General features: G+C 34.6%; 1 non-coding gene across 1 annotated transcript; it reads left to right on the top strand.

The window, feature by feature from the left end:
- Nucleotides 1–7,628: 7,628 nt before the first annotated feature.
- Nucleotides 7,629–7,700, top strand: TRNAP-AGG. The gene has a single exon. It is a non-coding gene; the product is annotated as a tRNA-Pro (tRNA).
- The last annotated feature ends 16,945 nt before the right edge of the window (nucleotides 7,701–24,645 follow it).

Here is a 24,645-nt window from a genome sequence, read left to right as displayed (position 1 = left end):
GGGTAGTTTAATGCTAATAGGGTCGTAGGTGAATGTTGTCTATTATGTCAAAAACAGGGGGCATGTCCGTTTTACGAACGGGTCATGCCCAAATTTTGTAAAAATTTCTATTATGTGTCAAAGTTGGTATTTTGATGTCCGAAAAATTATTCTTTTGTAAGTAATCTAACATTATGGAGAAGCGGACCTTACATATACTAAGACGATGCGGCATATTGGTTATAAAGTGAAAGTTTGAAAGTTAATTCTACATCATTCTAACCTAAAGACCGATCATCTCATTCCCTTCAATGTAGTGGTTGTTTAACCTCCTAATAACCGACACCTCCATCTTATTTTTCTTTTTCATTTTTTATCTTATTTAAATTTTATTATTGTAGTGAAATTGACCACTACGTCGTATCATGCGGATTCCCTCTAGTTTGGTAATATTACATTTGTTGAACAAAAATAATGTCTTAAAACTTTTAGAGGTTTAATTTTGAATGATTCACAACTCATCATCTTCTTTATTAATATATTGAGGTGGTATTTGGTTTAATGTTAAGAAATTACCATGAGCTGGATTTAATCAGCACATGGAATGGGAATGAGAATGATCTCATATCTCATTCTCAAAATTATTTTTTTGGTTTGGTTGTAGATTTTAGAGTTTAATTATTTTCATTAAGTGGGTTCATGGTTCGCCAAAATGGAACACATGCAAGTTTCATCAGCCATCAACTGGTTCTCCAATGGATGAAGTCCAATACATATATAGAGTTGATAACCATCAATATCATTCATGATGATCATTCTCATTCAAGTAGAGATGAGAATAAGACGGTTTGAGATAAGCATTGGTATTTTAGTCCATACCAAATTGTAAAATTATGTCTTATACCCGTCAAGTATGTGACAAATATTGTGTCTGTGTATGCCCGTTAATATGATAAAAATTATCCATTAGGATTCCTAAATACATTTCTTACTATTGTAATTTTATATAATCTTGTTATCAAGTAAATTTAGTAGATTATTTTATTACCGTGGACAAAAGAAATTAAAACAATATGTACGAGTATGGTTTGGATAAACAGGTAAGGATAATTCGTTTAGGTATCACCTACTTTTATACCCGTGAAAATTTTAAAAACTAACCTCACATTCAGACTCTCGAGTCTAACAATCTATTTATCATTGTTTGATCTAGAAACTGAAAGAAAATATCAAAAGATTAAAAAATATATATATCATATGGATTTGTACATAAAACATTGATAACAGTTGACTATATAAAATAACTCCAAAGCTTCTTTGTCATCGAAGTAAAAATAGCAAAAACTAAACTAGATTTACCAAAATTTTAAATCACACGGAAGTAGTGATTCTTCTTCAGCTTTTTATAGGAGATTAAACTGGATTGACGAGATATGGAAGCATAACTTCATATGCCATGAGAACTGATTTAAAAGACAAGATTGGTCGATCACTACAAGAAAACTGACCAATAGCGGCAACCTTTAGCGGCGACTCATTACCAGCGATATGTCGCCGCTATTACCTTTTGCGGCGCAATTTGGGACTATTAGCGGCAACATTTGTCGCCGCTATTGATCGACTTCCTTGTAGTGGATGGTTATACATGCGCGTGATTCAAGATATTAAAATTACATAGCATAAAAAAAGGAAGCAAAGGGTAAAAAATAATACTCACCGTTGTTGACGTTTTCCTGAGAAAAACCAATTTCCCTATTTCTTTTAAACGTCTATAATTTTTTCAAACGTTAATACTTTAAATATATATACACACACCATAAAAACAAACATTTTATTATCTTTTATTTAAGTATAGTATTAATATAGTTGTTTTCTTTTAACTTAAAAAAATAAGGGAAATTGGCCTGTAATAATCTCATCTAGACCTTAGACCGCCCGTAGTGGGGCGTTTTTTTTAAAAAAAATTGCAAAATAACGCCATATAACGCCCAAACCCCCATTACACGGGGCGTTTTGGGGCGTGATTTTTGGGAAAAAAAAATGTTTTGGCGTTTTAATTAAAACGCTATGCACATATGGTCTTAACCAATCAGTTTTGAGCATTCCCTGACAACTTTTGACAACCTCACTTTTGTTTTAAATGCCCTGACAACATGCATTTGTTGTTTGTTGACTAGCCAATGGAGTAATGACAACATGCACAGGACCCGAAAGCATACACATGACCATTTTGTTTTTTTTTTTTTTTTCTAATTGGAAGGGGTGTTATTGGCATAATGCCCCACTATGCCACTTTTGCTATAATGCCCCAACGCTGACTAGGATGCCACGTGTCGGATAATGCCCATGGTAGGGGCATTATGTTTGTTCACCACTACACATGGTCTTATTGGCCATTAATAATCTCACCTCAGAATATTCCCTCCACCAGTCCCACCTTTCACCTATTTTTCCTAAAATGGTCCCCCGTTAAAAAACTTAATGGAGTTAAGCTTTTTTCCAAATTACAAACATATTTTTAGGGCTTTTGATTAGAACGACGATACGAGTCCATTGATGTAAAACTTGCCTCGAAACAGTGCTCCAAACGATGAAAACGACGCTTCAATTCGGGTGTTAAATTTCCAATTAACCAAAATCAAGTCACTTGGAGCACCATTTCGAAGTAAGTTTTACATCAATGGACTCGTATCGTCGTTCTGATCAAAAGCCTTAAAAAATCTGTTTGTAATTTGGAAAAAAAACTTAACTCCGTTAAGTTTTTTTAACGGGGGACTATTGTAGGAAAAATAGTTGAAAGGTGGGACTGGTGAAGGGAATATTCTGAGATGGGATTATTAATGGCCAATAAAGTCTAGATGGAATTATTACAGGCCAATTCTCCAAAAAATAAATGTGTTATAGGATTACATACCATTACATAATTATGTATCATTTAGTGATTACATAATATGCCATATTTTCATAACAGTTATAATGTTAGGTGATCATGTATATTATGTAATAGCAGACACCCACTACGTGGTTACGTATAAACGATTATGCTCTCACCTAAAATAAAAGTGTCACATTTTGATGATTTCCTATACTTTGCACGTTTTCTTTTTTTGCAGGATCTACCCCTATATTTATCACCATGGATATCATAGGAGTGAGGAAGAGGGATAAGAAATGTAGAAAGTATAGATAAAGTCCAATTGGTTGTGAGCTACTCAAGTTCATTTTAGTAAAGTTCAAAACAATTCTAGCTTAAATCAGTTCAAGCTTGATAGAAATTATAGCATCAGTAATCGATTTTATATATGTTTTCTTACAAAGGAAAGGGCTTGTAGCTTAATGTTATTAAGGTGTAGATTTAAAGATAAAATTTGATGGTGTGTGGTTAGCCGTTTTCTAAAACAACTATAAACGTTATAATCCTACTTTAAGTTACGAAATTATAGTTGTATCAAAGACTTTTCGTATCAACTATTTATTAGCTAGCGATTTGAACGACGACTTGTTACATTTAAATATAAGCAAGTTCATATTAGTTCTTATCCCCAAAAGTTATATTAGGTTTTATGTCAGGCCCATGTTTTGATAGAATAATTCTAGACACTACATACTCCATTTCATTTGACAATCTTCGACTCATTAAGAAAACTTCACAAACTAAAACACCCGGTTAGTGTAAAACTTGAATTTTTCAAAAAAAATGATAGTCTATAAAGGACACTTGTAACTATAATAATGGATTTTACTCTATAGTAACGTATTTAACTCACTTTTATATAATAGTGCATCTAACTCATTATAACACTATGATCAACTTCGCTTGTTTAGTTAGTTGTTGTAATGAGTTTTTATGTACATGTATATAATGGTGTGTCCAACTTCTTAGGGTTATTTCGATATGATAATAAGTACCGATGCAGATGTATATAGTGGTCCATCAAACCCTTTACAACAATAGTTCATTTAAAAACCTCTGCGCGTCCTCTTTTTGGTACAGATGTGGGTAAGACTCTTCTTACCTCTTTTCCCCTTTCCTTTTAACCTCTGCGCGTCCTATTTTTGGTGCAGATGTGGGTAAGACTCTTCTTACCTCTTCTCCCCTTTCCTTTTAACCTGATATCACAAAACATAAAAACACTAGCACACCACCTTCTTCTCCATCCCTTCACCCTAGCCGCCGCCGTCAACCTCCCTTCTCCACCACAGCCGCTGCCGCCGGCCTCCCCCTCCACCCCAGGAACCGCTGCCGTCAACCTCCCTTCGGAGACATGGATTAACCAAACAAAACATTTTGATGACCCGAATCGATCCGACAAAATCCCTTTCAACAAATATACTAGTATAATAAAAACTCAACCCGGTAAAAAAAACCTGAGGCTGTTAATCTAACATATAACTAGTAAGTGATACCGAACTATGTTAGCAACTTGGTATTAGGGGTGTTCAAAAAAATCCGAATCCAAAACCGAATCCGAAATATCCGAAAACCCGTATCCGAAATATCCGAATTTTCGGATATCCGAAAATCGGATAATCCGAAAATTCGGATTCGGATTCGGATAGTGATTTTGAGAATTTTCGGATAATCGGATTATCCGAAAATATCCGAAAATTTAACTTTTATTTTTTTTCGGATATCCGAATATCCGAAAATATCCGAAGTATCCGAAAAATATCCGAAGTATCCGAAAAATATCCAAAATATCCGAAAAATATCCGAAGTATCCGAAAAATATCCGAAATATCCGAAAAATATCCGAAATTTATATTCGGATACCCGAAACTATCCGAAAAATCTGGTTCCAAATATTAAAAAAATAATAAAAAAATAAAAATTAAATAAAAAATTTGATATTCGGATATCCGATTAGATATCTGAACCCGAATCCGAAATTTCGGATATCCGAAAATCGGATATCCGAAATTTCGGATTCAAGTTCGGATGTCAATATTTCACTATCCAAAATTTCGGATAATCCGGTTTTCGGATCGGATATCCGAAAACCGGATTATCCGATCTTAAACACCCTGGCATGTAAGATGAAATTTTATGGGGTTTTTATGATCTTTTATATAGCTCTGATAAACTTGGGCCTGTAGTTCAGCCCAACAGGAAAACTATTTTGGGGCATGTTTTAGTCAAGCAATTAAACAAACGTAACTCTTAGCAATCGTTGGTGTTAGGATCTTGGTCCAAAACAATAAAAGGTCCAAAAATACGCTCATAAAAATTGATACCCAAAACAATTAATGTTTAAAGGTTGTTTTATCAATGGGTTGATTACGGTTAAAGTCCAAACAAATAAAGTCCAAAAAGGCAAAAACAATTAAGAGTAAATTACAAGTTTTGTCCTTTATGTTTGTCCCAAATTTCAGGCGCTGTCCTTTACCTTTAAAATTGATGAGTTTTGTACTTAATGTTTCAAAATGTTGCACGTTATGTCCTTTAGGGCAAACCCAGTTATAATTTTCAGTTAACTTATGCTGCACATAAGGGTAGAACAGTCATTTCACCTCCCCACATGTCATCTTCAACCTTCATACTCATCTGCAAATTTCGAAACTTTCCTGCAACTTATACTTTCTTATACTAACTCTAAATCGAAAAACTACAGTCGCAATCAAACAGATCTTCGACTTCGTTTCCCTGTTATCAAACTGAAACAAGCAATCTAATATTCAGCTTCAAGTCAATGAAAATTCTGCTTCTTCTAACACTTAATCAATCAAACATCATCTTCTTTTCAATGAACAACAACAAACACCATTACTCCATTCAGATTTTTGAATCAAACGCAACCTGCAAATGATATTCTACTTTTTCTTTCTATTATCTTTTCTTTACAAACAAGAAACGAACAACAAAACAACATCAAGAACTCTTCATCTCAGATTCAGATCTGAAAACTTAAGGAACAAATACAGAAAGTATGAACTGTTTGAACAGATTCAGATCTGTTAAAATGTTTTCATCAGCCTGTACTGTTTGCAACCTCCACCACACCCGATTATCCACTTGCAACCCACTCCACCACCACCGCCTAACTTAACCACCATTACCGTCCAGATCTTCGAAAAACCCCCAACCCTAACCACCACCATCGTTCCGATCTACGAAGCTAGGGTTTTTTTATGGCGGCGATATTATGGAGGCTGACGGTGCTATACGAGTGGTGCAAGAGCGTTGGTGTTGCGGTGTTCTGATGATGGTGCAAGAGTGTCGGAGAAGAAGAAGATTGTGGTGGTGTGCTCAGATGACGGTGGTGCAGGAGTGTTGGCGGTGGTGATGACCTGAATGGTTGTTGTCCAGAGAGAGAATGGGCTTGAATAGGGTGTGGTGGTTATGGGTGAGGGTGGGTGGTTACAGGTGAGGGTGGACGGCTGTGAGGGCGGTGGGGGTGGTGGTCGCTGTGAGGGAGGTGGTGGCTATGGGTTCTTTGGCTTGGCTGAAATCCAGACAAAGAGAGAGATGAGTGAGAAAGGGGTAGATGGAGAAAGCAGGTGATAATATAATATTGGCTTTTTAAATTTATTTTTCTTTTTTTTTTTATTAAAATAATTTTGATTATATAGGCAAAAAGACCAACTTGCCCTTGGGTAACCAGATTTAACAAAAAAAATTAACTGGGTTTACCCTAAAGGACATCACGTGCAGGATTTTGAAACATTAAGTACAAAACTCATCAATTTTAAAGGTAAAGGACAGCGCCTGAAATTTGAGACAAACATAAAGGACAAAACTTGTAATTTACTCAACAATTAATTTTAAAAAGTTGTTTTAACAATGGGTTGATTCAGTTAAAGTCCAAAAAGGCAAAAACAATTAATTTTAAAAAGTTGTTTTAACAATGGGTTGATTCAGTTAATTATGGGTCAATTTTGTTTACATGTATTTATAATTGAACCATCTTGTGTGAAAATATTAAAGACGTAACTTTTTTTATTTTTGTAATAAGATACGTATTAGTTTATGTTTTATTGTTTGTGAAAGACGATTAAGCGAATGGATGACTTTATCCAGGTCTTTAATGAATTAAAAGTCGAGATATGTGATTCTAGTTCCTATATTTGTAATTTACATATTTTTTATGATTACGCTTACGTATTTATTAATATGTGCTCTGGAGTTGATTATTGGGATTACTTTAAGGAAGTTTTAAGAGTTTTGACAAATTACATCATATGAAGCTTAATTCAACTATCACCTGTGTCATTGAGTTAGTTTTGTTGATAGGGTTTGAAGAGTGAACCATGTTTAATCTCCCATACTGATCAAATCACCGGTGTCATTGAGTTAGTTTTGATGATGGGGTTTAAGGAGTGAACCATGTTTAATCTCTCATACTGATCAAGAAAATTTCTTATGTGGTTGTCTAATCGGTTTGGTTAAACTACAAATTGAATCTACCACTCAATTGTTTGATTTATTTTTCAAGTGATCGTTTTTTTTATAGTTTCGAGTATATCATATTTTATATTTTTGGATTGCATTATTTGTATGTAATTTTACTACCTTATAAAAAGGTCAACTTTCAAACTAAATCTCACTATTACTGAAACGTTGTAAAACTTTTATATTTTGCTTAAATTGTAAATGAACTCCTACGTAAATTCAAAATATAACAATTAACTTTCAACTTTTAAACCAACTTGGGCATTTGGTCTAGTGGTATGATTCTCGCTTAGGGTGCGAGAGGTCCCGAGTTCAATTCTCGGAATGCCCCTAATTTTTATTCTTTTTCATTTTTTGTTGTACCTTTTACTTTAATTCATAAATGGTTCCGAATGTTTGTTGTTTACATTGGAACGTTAGATTATTAGCTTCTTATATTATATTCTTAAATTAAACTTGTTAAAAAAAATTTAATCACTTATATCATTCATTGAATTAAATTTGTTAATTTTTTTTTTGATCATCGCAAACAATTTTTTTTTTTATTTTTAATTTTACATTTTTGACTTCGTACTTATTCTAATTATATATATGAACTGGCCGAGTTACATCAATAAAGCAGGTAAGCGAGCAACAAGTTGCGCCGCTACCCCTTTCTGAATAGCAAACCCTAGCCTATTAAAGACAAACCCCTGCCCCCCTGTTGATGAGCAACTGTTGTGGGCAACCTTTTGGACCCTAGTCAACAAACGGATAGCTTCTGGAGCTAGGGAGCCAAAGGTGTCGAAGGCGAAGGGGACAAATTTGTTAAGGGTTTTTTTTTTTTTTTTTGATCACTTACATCATTCATTAAATTAAATTTGTTAACTTTTTTTTTAATCACATACATCATTCCTGTTAAAAAGAGTTAAAAAGAATTATATCGTAAAAGCTCCATGTATGATGACGACATGGATGATTGTAACTACAAAGCCCAGTTTGTTCGTATAATAATAATTTCGTGTTGTTTATTCACAATGACACTATGAATCATGAGAAGGCTTTTTTCCTCTTTTTAATATATGAAATTAAATAATTTACTTAATTTGCAGATCGCATTAAACATCAAATTAATTCTCTCCAATATAAATTATGTGTTAATAAAAGAATATATGAAAAATAGTAATATTAAGATAATATTTTCATGAATTTCTTTGTAGACATGTCCTTTGGTTATCGATTGTTAAAGGGTGTGTGTTTTAAACGAAAGAGTGGGTATAAACAAAAGGGTATGTGTTTTAAATAAAAGGGTGGGTGTAAACAAAGAGATATGTGTTTTAAACAAAAGGGTACGTGTTGCTTTTTGTATAGTATAGATAACTAGGTTATAACCCCGTGTATTACACGGGGTTAAATAAATAAATTTTATCTACTAAATAATAAAATAATATATCTTTAAAAACTTAATTTATTGTACGGATTGAATAAATATAATTTTATATATTAAAGAATAAAAAGTTATATCTACAAGAACCATATTGTACGGGTTGAATAAATGTAATTTTATATACCAAATAAAAAAGCTATATCTTTAAAACCACGTATATTACACGGGTTGAATAAATGTAATATTGTTTACCAAATAATAAAATAATACATCTTTAAAAAATCTCATTTATTACACGTGTTGAATAAATGTAATTTTATATACCAAATAAAAAATACATCTTTAAAAATATGCGCATTACACGGTTTGAATAAATGTAATTTTCTGTACTAAATAGCAAAAAATACATATCCTTAAAAAAACCTCGTGTATTGTACGAATTGAATAAATCTAATTTTATATATCAAATAATAAAAAGTTATATTTTAAAAAACGTCATGTATTACATGGGTCGAGTAAATGTAATTTTGTATAGTGAAAATAAAAATACTTATTATATTAATACAAAGTTTGGTTTTCGTGATAAAAATATATTATTCTGTCATTGCAAAATTTGTTAACGAAGTCTCAATAAATTTAATTCTTTATTAAATGATAAAAACAATATTAGTTAATTTTATTTTAAGTTTTGTAAAATCTATTTGATACCAAACTAAAAAGACGTTCAAACATAATTAATTCAAATAAATAATATTATAAATGAGATGGAGATTAAACTAAATACTAATTATACATAAGATATTAAACTAATAATATTTAGTAGGAGAGTTATCTATAATATAAGATATTAAATTAAATAATATTTAGTAACAGGGTTATCTATAATTAATTAGAAGAGATTAAACTAAAATAATAATTATTTATAAGAGATGGCCTAATATAATGATAAGTGTCCCTACGGTGGTTTCATTTAGAGTAAATTACATTTTTGGCCCCTGTGGTTATATCACTTTTACTGTATTAGCCCAAAATAAGAATTTTTAACATATCAGCCCCCATAGTCTCTATAACTAACCATTTTGGCCACCATGGTCTCTATAACTAACTATTTTGGCCCCCATGATCTCTAGACTTAGGGGACAAAATGGTTAGTTATAGAGACCATGGGAGCAGATATGTTAAAAATTCTTGTTTTGGGCTAATATAGTAAAAGCGATATAACCACAGGGGCCAAAAACTGTAACACCCCGAAAATATAAAAAACTTTATATTAGAATTATAAAGTATAAAATAAACAAAAATAAGCTAACTAGGGTAAATAACCCAGTTAGTCACAAACCTTGTTATAACAAAGAAACTTGAGATAAAACATTAGAGATTTACTTGGTTTTAATTGGGGGACCAAAGTGTTAAATGGAAAACTTATATTATTAAAACTTAATAAAATAAAAACCAAACACACCATTTGAGGTGTCTGGCAGGAGAAGGGCGACTAACCCATCCTCAAAACCCTAACACTCACTAAACTCACAAATTGAAGGCTCAAACCAAGTCAAAATCGAAATCTGAACATAGATTCGTGATCACCTCGTCAAAGGGATCATAAGGTATGCCAAATTAGGTTGTTTTGATTCAACTCAAATTCCTTGCATGTGATAGAAATCGAATGTTGAGCTTGATTATGTGTTGTATATATGAAATTGGAAGTGATATGAGGTTTAGGGACAACCCTAGATGATTTCTTGTCAAAATCTTGCATGATACTTGTAAGGTTCATAATCACCATAGTGGGTGATTAATAAGTTAGTAGAACTTGATAAACACTAGGATTAAGATTCTTGTTCTAGTGTAATCTGAATTTATGAGATAATTTCTGAAATGTTGATGTTGAAATATGTGTATAATTGCCTAATTAAAGTTGATTCAGATAAGATAACAAGTCATGAACTTGGTAATGATTATGTAAAAATCTGACCCGCTAGGTGTTTGTTAAAATGCCTACGTGGGGATTAATATGTTAAAAGTCGGATGAAAACGCATAATTGACTACTATGGCAAATTATGTGTTTATAATTACAAAAAGGGTTCTAAATTGAAGTTGAAATGAACTCCTTAGGCAAAGAATCCGGATCGTCGAGCGGACAAGCCGGAGGAGGAGATACGTGCTTGAAGGGTGTGCTCTAAAGGTACGCGACTTATGGTTTCGTTACATTGTGTTTAAACATTAGTCTTAATTTGTTATATTGAAATTTGGCAAACAAGGAAACCCGTTAAGTCTCGGAAGTAACGAATTACCGTAGACAAATAAAACGGGTCAAAACATGTGTTAGAAATAGAGTTTGGCATGTTTGAAATGGTGGTCTCCATTCGGCATCCAAACGGGTCAAAACAAGTTGAATTTATGCTTGTCGAATAGTGTAAAAGCATGTTTAAATCCTTGAAACAAGCATGACGATCATTGCGTAAGCAACCCTTGGGAGGGAAGCGAAACGTCATAATCGGAGAACCCGGGATTGGGTAATTAGTTGTAGACATGAGATGATAACAAAACAAGTTATTGAACTTGTAGACAAACGGGTCGAATAAACAAGCGATGAAATAAAAGCCAACTGGTCTTGAAATGATATTTTTATGCAAAACGTGTTGATATACGCGTCCGTAATTAAATTACGGTCACGTAGGAAAAAGAATCGGCTAAAACGGACGCCCGAGTCAAAAGTTATGCCGATTTAAAGTTTGGAACTTGGAAAAATAGTGCTGGGTCAAATTAGCAGCTCAACACAACAACAATCTGTCGAAAATCGTTGCTGGCGCGACGCCACGGCCTCCCTCGCGCGACGCTAGCACCCAGAACCGAGAGTTTCTTGTTTTTTTTTTGATACTTTGAGTATGGAACTTGTTTATACTTGGTGTTTGCAGTGTCAAACTAATAATTTTAATTGGTTTTGACTGTAGGTGAATATGGAACCAAATTCGGATGGTGATCAAGCTATTATCAAGAACCGAACGCACTAAACGAAGCTTCCGCACTTGATCTATTTTGTCTTAGCATTATGTAGATACTTGAACTATGTTTCAAACGTTATCTAGTAGACACTTGAAGTTATGTTTTGTACGTTTAATGGATATTTTCCTTTTAACTGAAATTTCAGAATCAAATATGGTCTTTTAATCAAGAAAGTTTTTGTAAACTTGATATTTTAGTGTCAATTCCTTGTTTTGTATCATTAATCTTGTTACATTAAGTTGGGTCTTACAAGTTGGTAATCAGAGCTAAGGGTTGTCAATAAAGTGTGTTCGGTTCAAGCTTGATCAAGCATCCGGTAAGAGTTAATTGTTTTAAGTAGATTTAGAGAATATAAAAATGAAACATGAACTAATATGCACGAAAAGAGTGTGTAAGCTCACTCAAACACGGGAAATGCATGAAACAAGAACGGTTTAATCAAGTTATGAACTTGATTAAACCAAAACAAGTAAACCATATGTTATAAATGAAATGTTTAACGGTTGATGTAAACATTTCAGTATTAAAGATGGCGGATGGAGGTAATGATGATGTGGTGCCAAGAGTCACCGAACAAATGAGGGAAGTGATTGCCAAGGAGGCCAGAAAGGCAATCGAAAATAGTTTGTCTGGTTTTATTGATAAGATTCAAAACACGGTTCTGTCGATAGTAGACGAGAGAATCAAGAAACTGGAAGATAATGCTAATTTAGCAAAAGAAAAATCCGGAGGACGAAAGCCTTGTTCATACAAGGAATTCATGGCGTGCAAGCCGCCAGTACATAATGGGGAGGTTGACCCAATAGTATGCCAACGGTGGCTCAGCGATATCAAGGGGGTATTCGAGAGGACCCATTGTGATGAAGATGACTACGTAGCCTATGGTACGAGTCAATTAAGGGGTCAAGCGAAAGACTGGTGAGATAACAAAAAGAAAGAGATTGGAAGCGAAGCGGCTAAGGCCATGACATGGGAGGAGTTTAAGACGCCGTTTCTTAAACATCATAGTCCCAAGGCAGTCATTAATAGAATCAAGGAAGAGTTCATGCAACTTAGGCACAAGGGCGAGACCATAGACAAGATTACGACAAAGTTTATGGATAAGATGAAGTTTTGCAATGAATTGGTGACAAATGAAGAAAAGAAGATATACTACTACTATAACATGTTGAGTGCCGAGTATAGGGAGTTTATGACTCCTTCGAAATACGAGACCCTTACCTAGATCATAAATGTTGCTCGGGAACGGGAGATCGAACTGAAAAAGCAGGTTGAATGGGGCGAACGAAGGGCACATGATGTTAATCCAAGCCCTAGCAAGAAAGCGCGAACAAACGAAACATTGAAGAAATCGGATGCAAAATGCAGTTCGCCAAGTTGCAAAATCTGCGGAAAGGGTCATAAGGGCGAGTGTCGCTTCAAGGATAAGCCTTGTTCCATATGTCGGAAGACGGGACATATGGCTACATCATGCCCGGAGAAAGTGACGGTTTGCTACAATTGTTATCGACCGGGTCACAAAAAGTCGGAATGCCCGGAGCTGGTTGGAAAGAAAGATGGGCAAGACACGAAAGGTGAAGCCCCAAAAGCAAAGGCAAGATCTTTCCAATTGACTGCCGCAGAAGCAAAAATTGAACCCGAGGTGGTTTCAGGTATATTTACTGTAAACTCCATCCATGCATATGTATTATTTGATACGGGTGCGAATAAATCCTTTATTTCGTATGGGTTTATTCGACATCCTTCATTTGTTCTAACAAAATTACCTATGCCTTTAGAAGTAGAGATAGGTAATAACAAGAGTTTTATTGTTTGTGATGTATGTGAAAACTGTAAATTGAGCATTGATGATGAAGAATACACAATCGACTTGATCCCGATGTCGATGGGAGAATTCCAAGTGATCGTGGGGATAGATTGGTTGTCCCAATACCACGCGAAGGTGGTTTGTTTCCGAAAGGAAATAAAACTGACGTCTCCTAGCGGAAAGCACGTTACGATATACGGTGAAAAAGGGGGTAACCCGGTGGTATGCTCAATGCTAGAAGCCCACAAACTTATGAAACATGGGTGCAAGGCCTATATGGTGTACGCAAGTGAGACGGAGGGTGAATCCCTTACAATCGAAGATGTGTCGGTAGTACGTGATTATGAGGATGTGTTCCTGGAAGATTTACCGGGAATACCACCCGAACGAGAGTTAGAGTTCGGAATCGATTGATTCCGGGCGCAAAAGCTGTGGCAAAGACGCCATATCGGCTCGCGCCGTCGGAATTACAAGAATTGATGTCTCAGATCCAAGAATTGCTCGACAAGGGGTTTATCCGACTGACTGTATCCCCGTGGGGTGCACCAGTTCTATTCGTGAGAAAGAAGGACGGCAGTATGTACATGTGTATCGATTACCGAGAGTTAAACAAACTCACGGTGAAGAATCGATACCCACTTCCAAGAATTGATGACTTGTTTGACCAGCTACATGGAGCAAGTTGGTTCTCAAAGATTGATCTCAGAACGGGTTATCACCAATTGAAAGTCAAGGAGGAAGACGTACCGAAGACGGCCTTTCGTATGCGGTACGGGCATTATGAGTTCCTTGTAATGCCCTTTGGGTTGACTAATGCACCCGCGGTGTTCATGGACCTCATGAACCGGGTTTGCAAATCTATGTTGGATAAGTCGGTAATTGTATTTATCGATGACATTTTAGTGTATTCGAAGAAGGAGGCTGAGCACGTTTACCATTTGCAAGAAGTGCTAGAGACACTCAGACGAGAAAAGTTGTATGCAAAATTCTCAAAGTGCGCCTTCTGGTTACGAGAGGTGTAGTTTCTCGGGCATATCATTAGTGCCGACGGGGTACTAGTGGATCCGTGAAAAGTAGAAGCCGTATCAAAATGGAACACTCCAAGGAATCCCTCGGAAATCCGAAGCTTTTTAGGGCTCGCGGGATATTATAGGAGGTTCAAACAAGATTTCTCCAAAATTGCCTTACCGTTGACCAAACTGACTCCCAAGAGGAAAAATTTGTATGGGGCGTTGAACAAGAGAAAGCCTTCCAAACACTTAAAGAAAAGTTAACTTATGTTCCGATGTTAACATTACCGGAAGGGGTTGACGACATGGCGGTTTATTGAGATGCATCGCATTCGGGACTCGGATGTGTCTTAATGCAACGAGGAAAAGTTATAGCCTATGCCTCGAGGCAACTGAAGATTCATGAAAAGAAATACCCGACTCATGACTTGGAACTTGCAGCAGTGGTATTTGCCTTAAAAATATGGAGACATTACTTGTATGGGGTAAAATGTACCATCTTTACTGACCATAAAAGTTTAAAATATTTCTTCGATCAGAAGGAATTAAACATGAGGCAAAGGCGGTGGTTGGAAACGGTCAAGGATTATGATTGTGAAATACACTATCAACCCGGGAAAGCCAATGTGGTGGCAGATGCGTTAAGCCGAAAGGCAGATTACCCCCCGATACGGGTACAATCGATGCAGCTTATTGTGATTTCGGGCTTACTAGAACGAATTCGAAAAGCACAAGTTGAAGCAGTGAAAGTGGAAAACTGGAGAAAGGAAAGAATTGTTGGCCAAGTTAAGGATCTCAAAGAAGGCAACCACGGTTTGAAAACACGTTTCAATAGAATTTGATTCCTAACACATGTGGGGTTAAAAAGCTTCTACTCGATGAAGCTCACAAATCTCGTTATTCCATTCATCCGGGGGCGACCAAGATGTATAACGACTTGAAACAAAACTATTGGTGGCCCGGAATGAAAAGAGATGTTGTGAAATATGTGGAGAAGTGTTTGACCTGTTTGCAAGTCAAAGCAGAACACCAAAGGTCGTATGGTAAACTGCAACCGTTGGATATCCCAATCTGGAAATGGGAACAAATCACAATGGACTTACTGACCAAACTGCCCAAAACCAGCCGCGGTTTCGATGCCATATGGGTAGTCGTGGATAGGTTGACGAAAAGTGCTCACTTCATTCCGATTCGTGAGACTTATACGTCAGAAAAGATGTCAGAGGTTTACACTAATGAGATAGTAGCACGCCACGGAGTACCGGTATCCATCGTGTCCGATAGGGATACCCGGTTCACTTTAAATTTTTGGCGAAATTTCCAAGAGCAAATGGGAACAAAGTTGTTCATTAGCACTGCGTACCATCCTCAGACGGATGGACAGAGCGAAAGAACAATACAAACCTTGGAAGATATGTTGCGGGCATGTATAATCGACTTTGGAGGCAGTTGGGATGTCTATCTACCATTAGTCGAGTTTTCATATAATAACAGCTACCATGCTAGTATTGGGATGGCACCGTACGAAATGCTCTATGGTAGGAAATGTCGGACCCCAGTATGTTGGGGAGAAGTGGGTCCACGTGAACTCGCCCACCAAGATATAGTTCGAGCTACTAATGAAAAGATTGATGTGGTTCGGGCACACTTAAAAGCGACTCAAGATAGACAAAAGTCGTATGCGGACAAAAGGAGGAGACCAATCGAGTTTCAGGTTGGCGACAAAGTCATGCTTAAGGTATCCCCATGGAAGGGAGTTATTCGGTTTAGAAAGAGAGGAAAATTAAGCCCGAGATTTATTGGGTCGTTTATGATTGTCGAACGAGTAGGAAAGGTTGCATACCGCCTTGAACTACCGGAAGAATTAAGCGGGATTCATAGTACATTTCATGTGTCACATCTTCGGAAATTTTTAGCGGATGAAACAACCTATATCCACTACGATGACATCGAGGTGGATGATAGACTTAACTATGTGGTGAAGCCCATTGCGATTTTGGATCGTAAGGTGAAGACCTTAAGGAATAAAGAGATCAATCAAGTAAAGGTTAAATGGGAACACAAGAAGGGTTTGGATACCACATGGGAATCCGAAGAGGAGATGCAACGGCTCTACCCTACATTATTTGGTACGTAATTCGGTTTCGGGGACGAAACCCTTTTAAGGGAGGTGGACTTGTAACACCCCGAAAATATAAAAAACTTTATATTTGAATTATAAAGTATAAAATAAATAAAAATAAGCTAACTAGGGTAAATTACCCAGTTAGTCACAAACCTTGTTATAACAAAGAAACTTGAGATAAAACATTAGAGATTTACTTGGTTTTAATTGGGGGACCAAAAGTGTTAAATGGAAAACTTATATTATTGAAACTTAATAAAATAAAAACCAAACACACCATTTGAGGTGTCTGGTTCGATCAAAGGCAGGAGAAGGGCGACCAACCCATCCTCAAAACCCTAACACTCACTAAACTCACAAATTGAAGGCTCAAACCAAGTCAAAATCGAAATATGAACATAGATTCGTGATCACCTCGTCAAAGGGATCATAAGGTATGCCAAATTAGGTTGTTTTGATTCAACTCAAATTCCTTGCATGTGATAGAAATCGAATGTTGAGCTTGATTATGTGTTGTATATGAAATTGGAAGTGATATGAGGTTTAGGGACAAACCCTAGATGATTTCTTGTCAAAATCTTGCATGATACTTGTAAGGTTCATAATCACCATAGCGGGTGATTAATAAGTTAGTAGAACTTGATAAACACTAGGATTAAGATTCTTGTTCTAGTGTAATCTGAATTTATGAGATAATTTCTGAAATGTTGATGTTGAAATATGTGTATAATTGCCTAATTAAAGTTGATTCAGATAAGATAACAAGTCATGAACTTGGTAATGATTATGTAAAAATCTGACCCGCTAGGTGTTTGTTAAAATGCCTAAGTGGGGATTAATATGTTAAAAATCAGATGAAAACGCATAATTGACTACTATGGCAAATTATGTGTTTATAATTACAAAAAGGGTTCTAAATTGAAGTTGAAATGAACTCCTTAGGCAAAGAATCCGAATCGTCTAGCGGACAAGCCGGAGGAGGAGATACGTGCTTGAAGGGTGTGCTCTAAAGGTACGCGACTTATGGTTTCGTTACATTGTGTTTAAACATTAGTCTTAATTTGTTATATTGAAATTTGGCAAACAAGGAAACCCGTTAAGTCACGGAAGTAACGAATTACCATAGACGAATTAAACGGGTCAAAACATGTGTTAGAAATAGAGTTCGGCATGTTTGAAATGGTGGTCTCCATTCGGCATCCAAACGGGTCAAAACAAGTTGAATTTATGCTTGTCGAATAGTGTAAAAGCATGTTTAAATCCTTGAAACAAGCATGACGATCATTGCGTAAGCAACCCTTGGGAGGGAAGCGAAACGTCATAATCGGAGAACCCGGGATTGGGTAATTAGTTGTAGACATGAGATGACAACAAAACAAGTTATTGAACTTGTAGACAAACGGGTTGAATAAATAAGAGATGAAATAAAAGCCAACTGCTCTTGAAATGATATTTTTATGCAAAACGTGTTGATAAACGCGTCCGTAATTAAAGTTTGGAACTTGGAAAAATAGTGTTGGGTCACATTAGCAGCTCAACACAACAACAATCTGTCGAAAATCATTGCTGGCGCGACGCCACGGCCTCCCTCGCGTGACGCGACGGCGGTGGCGCGACGCCACGGCCTCCCTCGTGCGACGCCAGCACCCAGAACCGAGAGTTTCTTGTTTTTTGATACTTTGAGTATGGAACTTGTTTATACTTGGTGTTTAAAGTGTCAAACTAATAATTTTAATTGGTTTTGACCGTAGGTGAATATGGAACCAAATCCGGATGGTGATCAAGCTATTATCAAGAACCGAACGCGCTAAACGAAGCTTCCGCACTTGATCTATTTTGTCTTAGCATTATGTAGATACTTGAACTATGTTTCAAACGTTATCTAGTAGACAATTGAAGTTATGTTTTGTATGTTTAATAGATATTTTCCTTTTAACTAAAATTTCAGAATCAAATATGGTCTTTTAATCAAGAAAGTTTTTGTAAACTTGATATTTTAGTATCAATTCCTTGTTTTGTATCATTAATCTTGTTACATTAAGTTGGGTCTTACAAAAACGTAATTTACTCTTTCTTTTATTATATATCAAGTCATTTATAACTAAATTCAAATCACATAAACAACAATATATTAAGATTCTAATCTACTCAATCTACGGGGAATAAAATGGTTAGTTATAGAGACTATGGGGGCAGATATGTTAAAAAATCTTGTTTTGGGCTAATATAGTAAAAGTGATATAACCACAGGGGCCAAAAATATAATTTACTCTTTCTTTAATTATATATCAAGTCATTTATAACTAAATTTAAATCACATAAACAACCATATATTAAGATTCTAATCTACTCAATAAAGAAAAATGCAGATCCAAAATCTTGATTCTAACTATACATACGGCTTTGAAGAACCGATATCCAAAAAATAGGCTTCAAAATATAAGATATTAACTTAAATAGTATTTAGTAAAAGGCTTATCTATAATTAATTAGAATATATTAAACTAAAATAATAATTATCTATAAGAGATGACCAAATATGATGACAAGTGTCCCTAAAGTGGTTTCTTTTATTATATAGTACTAGCGGTAAGACCCGTGTGAAAAAACGGATCGTTTCTTAGAAAACCATGCATATCCAATATTGACAGAGAGTAAAAAAATAATTAGTACAGACTTATAAAATTGATATACACTAATGGTCAGTATGTTTATTCAACAACAATTCCATTATGTTGATAGCAAACTACTGTTATCTATTAACTGTTAAAAACTTCTGTTGCTTTCCAACAGACTTTAATAAGAACTGTCATCCATTATCTCCAACAGAGCTTTCCAGATGGATAGATAGTAACTATCAGATGTTAGTTAACCCATGTTAAAAAGGTCAGTCAACAGAAACTACAAAGGTTAGTAAACAGATATTAACAGAATAATGTTATTAACAACATGTGTTAGAAAACCATGCATAACACATATTGATAGAACATATACATATGTGTAGATATTGTACAAAAACGTACTATCTATTATAGCTAAAAGACATCTATTATAGCTAAAAGACAACTATAGACATGCATCATCAGTTAATATATAAGATACATATGAGTATTTCCATTGTACTATCCACAAAAAAAGTAGCACCCACCCATTGACAATGAAACTTGTTTATAGACATAACTACATATAGAACATGTCTGAGAAGCAAAATTAGTACCAGCAACGAACCAAATGTACAACCATAAACAATCATGACATGAAACTAAGAGGACTTTATCTTTGTCACGATATGCACAACTTTTTTTAACTTCAGCAATTGAGTAGACTTGTGAAACTCTAACGAAAGTTCATCACTAAAAGCAATATTGCAAGATCTCAGATAAGAAGACCATCCAACAACAGCATAGTTGAATCCAGTATTGGTTTTTTGAGATGTTGTAAACAGTTCCTGGACTTCACATTTAAGATTCTGGATCTTGATAGGCTTAGGATTATTAGTATGCAGATCCAACGCAGAAGATACATCTGATGGCAGTTGCTAAAAAACAGAAAATTGAACCGTGAATTTTATAAAATATTGATATATAACTGAAGTTATTGAAATAACGAAACAAAGCAACGACTGCAAAAGCTTACAAGTCTGTCTTCAGCATGTGTGGTGAAGTGTAAGAGTGATTCTGAAGTGGATGATACTAAACGAACCTTTCGAACTTTACATGGTCTATCAACAGCTTTATTATCCTCTACAATTGTCTTGCCACGAAGTTTGCGCATCTTTTCCACCTAAGTAAATTAATTTAGAATATAACAACTCTAAATTCTTGAAATTTCATAACTTTCTTTATCAACACAAACTATCTTCTCAACTCAGCTTTGAAGTTTAAGACTCAATCATACAGAAGAATATCAATATATTGAGACAATAATAAAATAGACAGTATAAAACTAATAAACACTTACATTAGATATAACACTTGAAGAGGCAGAAATGTCACGAACAGGAAAATCTTTAGACTGTAGTTGACGATCGTTAACATCATCAGCTATTTTTACAGAATGATCTTCAGGCTACAACAAAATTTAAAAAAAAACCTTCTTATACTTATAATACAATAAAATATATGCGTAGAAAATTATAAATTTACAGCATTTTTAACATCTGACTCATCAACCAGACACGCAATCTTCGAATCAAATAGCCCATCATCAGCAAACTATATTTATAAGAAGAATCATATATAAGAAACTATATTTTAAATCATAATAATATATAAATATTACATGTGTATATATACATTAAAAGTATCCTCAAAACTCGTAAGCTACTTAGAATTACCAACCGAAGCTCCAGCATCCTCATCATCCAAAGCAACTTCCTCGGAATCCAGAAGCTGTTTGTGTTTAGCCTACAATATGAGATTTCAAAAGTTATTAGCGTAATATAATAAAAGTTACTTATCACCGTCATGTTATCAAACAATGTATTATATCATCAAAATTTTATACCACAGCCAATAAATCAAATCCATCATCTCCATAAACTGAATCATCCAAAACAACTACATCAGCCTTCTTGAAAGAAACCTCAGTTCCAGTCTAGGAATGGAAAACGGAAAGCTCAAATGTTTTAGATGCAATCATGGTGAAAACCAACCAAGATTCAATTGGTATGGGAACTTCTTCAATCAACTTTGACCATCCATCAGTAAATCCGCATCCATCAGTCCATCCTTTCATCATCACATTCCAAAACCTTTCGCCAACATAGATAGTTGCCATCCCATACTCGTAATTTTTACCATAGAATTGTTTCCAAAATTTGTCAGTAATTAGCTATAGAATAAGCAAAGGAATATTTAGAGCAGACTTGCAAATTTGATATGAACTAATGAGCAACAGAAGTTACAGCGGATTAGTCAACAAAAGTTAAAATTGAGAATTACTCAACAGGGTTAGTCAACAGTAGTTACAGTATTTACACACAACCTAACCACTGTTTGGCTATCAACTATTACATACCTCTGTTGCTATCCAACAGAGGTTTCATAACAACTGTCATCCATTATGTCCAGCAAAGGTTGCAATGTGGACAGATCTTAAACATCAGATGTTAGTCAACCGAGGTTAAAAGACTTAGTCAACAGAAGTTAAAAAGGTTAGTCAACAGATGTTAAGATTATAAGGAAACAGACGTTAAAAGGGCAAATAGATGTTAGCAAGCTGTTGAGATAGCATAAAATATTTAGAGTAACTAACGAAATAATATATCGTTACTTACAGTCATGCCAACTTCAGGGCTAATATTTGCTGAAATGTAAGACTTCTCATACACTTTTTCTTTAAAGCATGAGACAACGAACGACAAACGTCCAATAGCTTTCACCAATACAGTATCTTTCATTTTCAAACAACAATCTCTAACAAACTTTGTCCATCCATCCGTAAATATACAATGATCATCTCTCTTCTTTACTCGTATTAACCATGATTTGTCACCATCAAGTAACTCTACGATTCGCCCATACGAGACCTCCTTGCCCCACAACAGAGTCTGATAATCAAGTGGTATATTCTGCAACAGTAGTTAACAAACATCTTACATCAAAAATTAACGTAGAATCCTAATAGTAGCAAGAAAGTTAAAAAACATACCAAAAATATAATATCATCTTCATTAAGGAATTGTAAAAAGGATGGTGTTTGATTGGATAGATTCATATATGCAAATAAACAATTTAAACTTACAAGTTATTATAAAAATCAAGTGGTATATTCACACACTTAAGGTATTATAAAAACAAAGCACAAAACGAAAATCATCATCTCTCACAACAATTAAGCAAATGAGCATCAACCAAAAATTATATAGTTGATTTATCAATCGTAATGTAGAAGACAACATCACGAAGATGCATGCACAAATTGTGACAGAGAATGCTATCAGTAACTTCATTTAAGTTAATGCAGTACTTAATCAATAAAAATACACCGGATTACATCAACTATTATTTGCTTCAAGAGAAAATATGAAACGCCGTCAGTGACAAACACATACTCATAACATCAAATAATGGTTAATCTAACATATATAATACAAACAATAAATTCAAAAAAACAATACTTGATTTTATAGCGTGTAATCTATAATATGCAATAGAACCTTACCGATTTTGATAAGAAAGTTATTTGAGAAAACTTCCGAATATCTTTTCTGGAGCTTATATTCAATAATGGAGATGAAAAGTATATTAAATAGAGTTAATACAGATGTTACATTTACACTGGTTGGTTGAAATTAAATTTTGTAAAATTTATACTTTACCCCCTTTTACATTAAAACATCGCAATTTTTAGACAGCAATAACCACTGTTTGAATATAAATTTAAAATGGTAAATACGAAAAAAGTTATCTATTAATTTAATATATTTATATAATTAAAAATAGTTTTTAAATCCCGATATTAAAGATTATTATAAGTTAAATAAATAAACAATTACAAGTTAATAGATAAATATCTTATTTTCAACAATCCCAATACAATCTCACCTCTTCTTCTCCGGCGAAAAAACTCTACAGTTTCTTCTTCCTCAGACTTGACGATCAGAAGTTTGAAGTTTTAGATCATGTATTTTTTTGGTTCTCTTGTGTATTTTATAGGTATGCTTTAACATGTTCCTTTCAGTTTCCTCATTTCAAATTATATAAACATCAAAATCATAATCTATTGATGTTAAAATAGATAAACTTATATGAACTTATTTTCTTTATTTTATAATAAGATTTATATCAACCTATTTAGTTACATTTTGATTCATTCCATTTAAGTACACAGTGTTAGATTCATATTGTTGGTTGTAGGGACCATATTGAAATACACAACATATAAGTTTGGTCCTACAGAGTGTTGGATATTTTTTTATACCTTAAATAGAATGCTTTTCAGATACAATTGATTTTATATTTTAGTATTTAACTGTTATTGTATTTTTTACTTTCAGATGGAGTTTATGATAATTATCAACGTCTCTCAATTGACAGGCCTAAATGAGAGATTGGTAAGCTATATTCTTAGAACAAGTTAGCTCAAATCACAATTGTATGCTAAAAACTGTAATTATAAAATTAAAGATATATTAAATGTTGTGTATTTTATATACATAGGTACTTCCGAAGATAATGGCTAACCAATTACCAAGAAAGTGTGAAGTGATAAAGTTGGTTGATTATACGGGTTTTAAGTATAAGATTGCAGTACAGAGCATCGGTCATAAAAGTAAGAGGATAGACGGGCCAGAAGGTACCCGGTTTGTTGAAACTTATAGAAATAACAAAATAGACAAGCTGTGTTTAAAAAAATTGAAGGAAGCAAAATTTGAGTTAAATGTTTTGAACAATGAGGGATTAGAGATTAGAAAAGATGGCTCGAACAGATATTATGTTCATGGATGCTTGATACAGGCTGAAGAAGAAACATACTGCAAGCAGGTTAAAAACTGCTACTTATTTTTATAGAGTAAAATGCACGGATAGTCCCTGTGGTTTGGTGAAATTTCACCTTTAGTCCCCAACTTTTCAAAGTTACACTCTTAGTCCCTTTGGTTTGACAAGTTGTTACTCGGATAGTCCCCAAAGCGGACGGAGGTTAGTTTTTCTTGTAAAGTGGGTGTGAAATGACAAGGACTATCCGAGTAACAACTTGTCAAACCACAGGGACTATCCGAGTACAACTTGTCAAACCACAGGGACTAACCGAGTAACCTTCATCTGCTTTAGGGACTATTCGAGTAACAACTTGTCAAACGACAGGGACTAAGAGTGTAATTTTGAAAAGTTGAGGACTAAAGGTGAAATTTCACCAAACCACATGGACTATCCGTGCATTTTACTCTAATTTTATATATTACCAGTGTATCTTTTGGACTGTTAGAAAAACTTCTAATTTATATTTTGTATCCTATA

The sequence above is a fragment of the Helianthus annuus genome, chromosome 8, assembly GCF_002127325.2.
Source record: "Helianthus annuus cultivar XRQ/B chromosome 8, HanXRQr2.0-SUNRISE, whole genome shotgun sequence".
NCBI lineage: Eukaryota > Viridiplantae > Streptophyta > Magnoliopsida > Asterales > Asteraceae > Helianthus > Helianthus annuus.
This window is presented reverse-complemented; position numbering and strand designations above follow the sequence as displayed.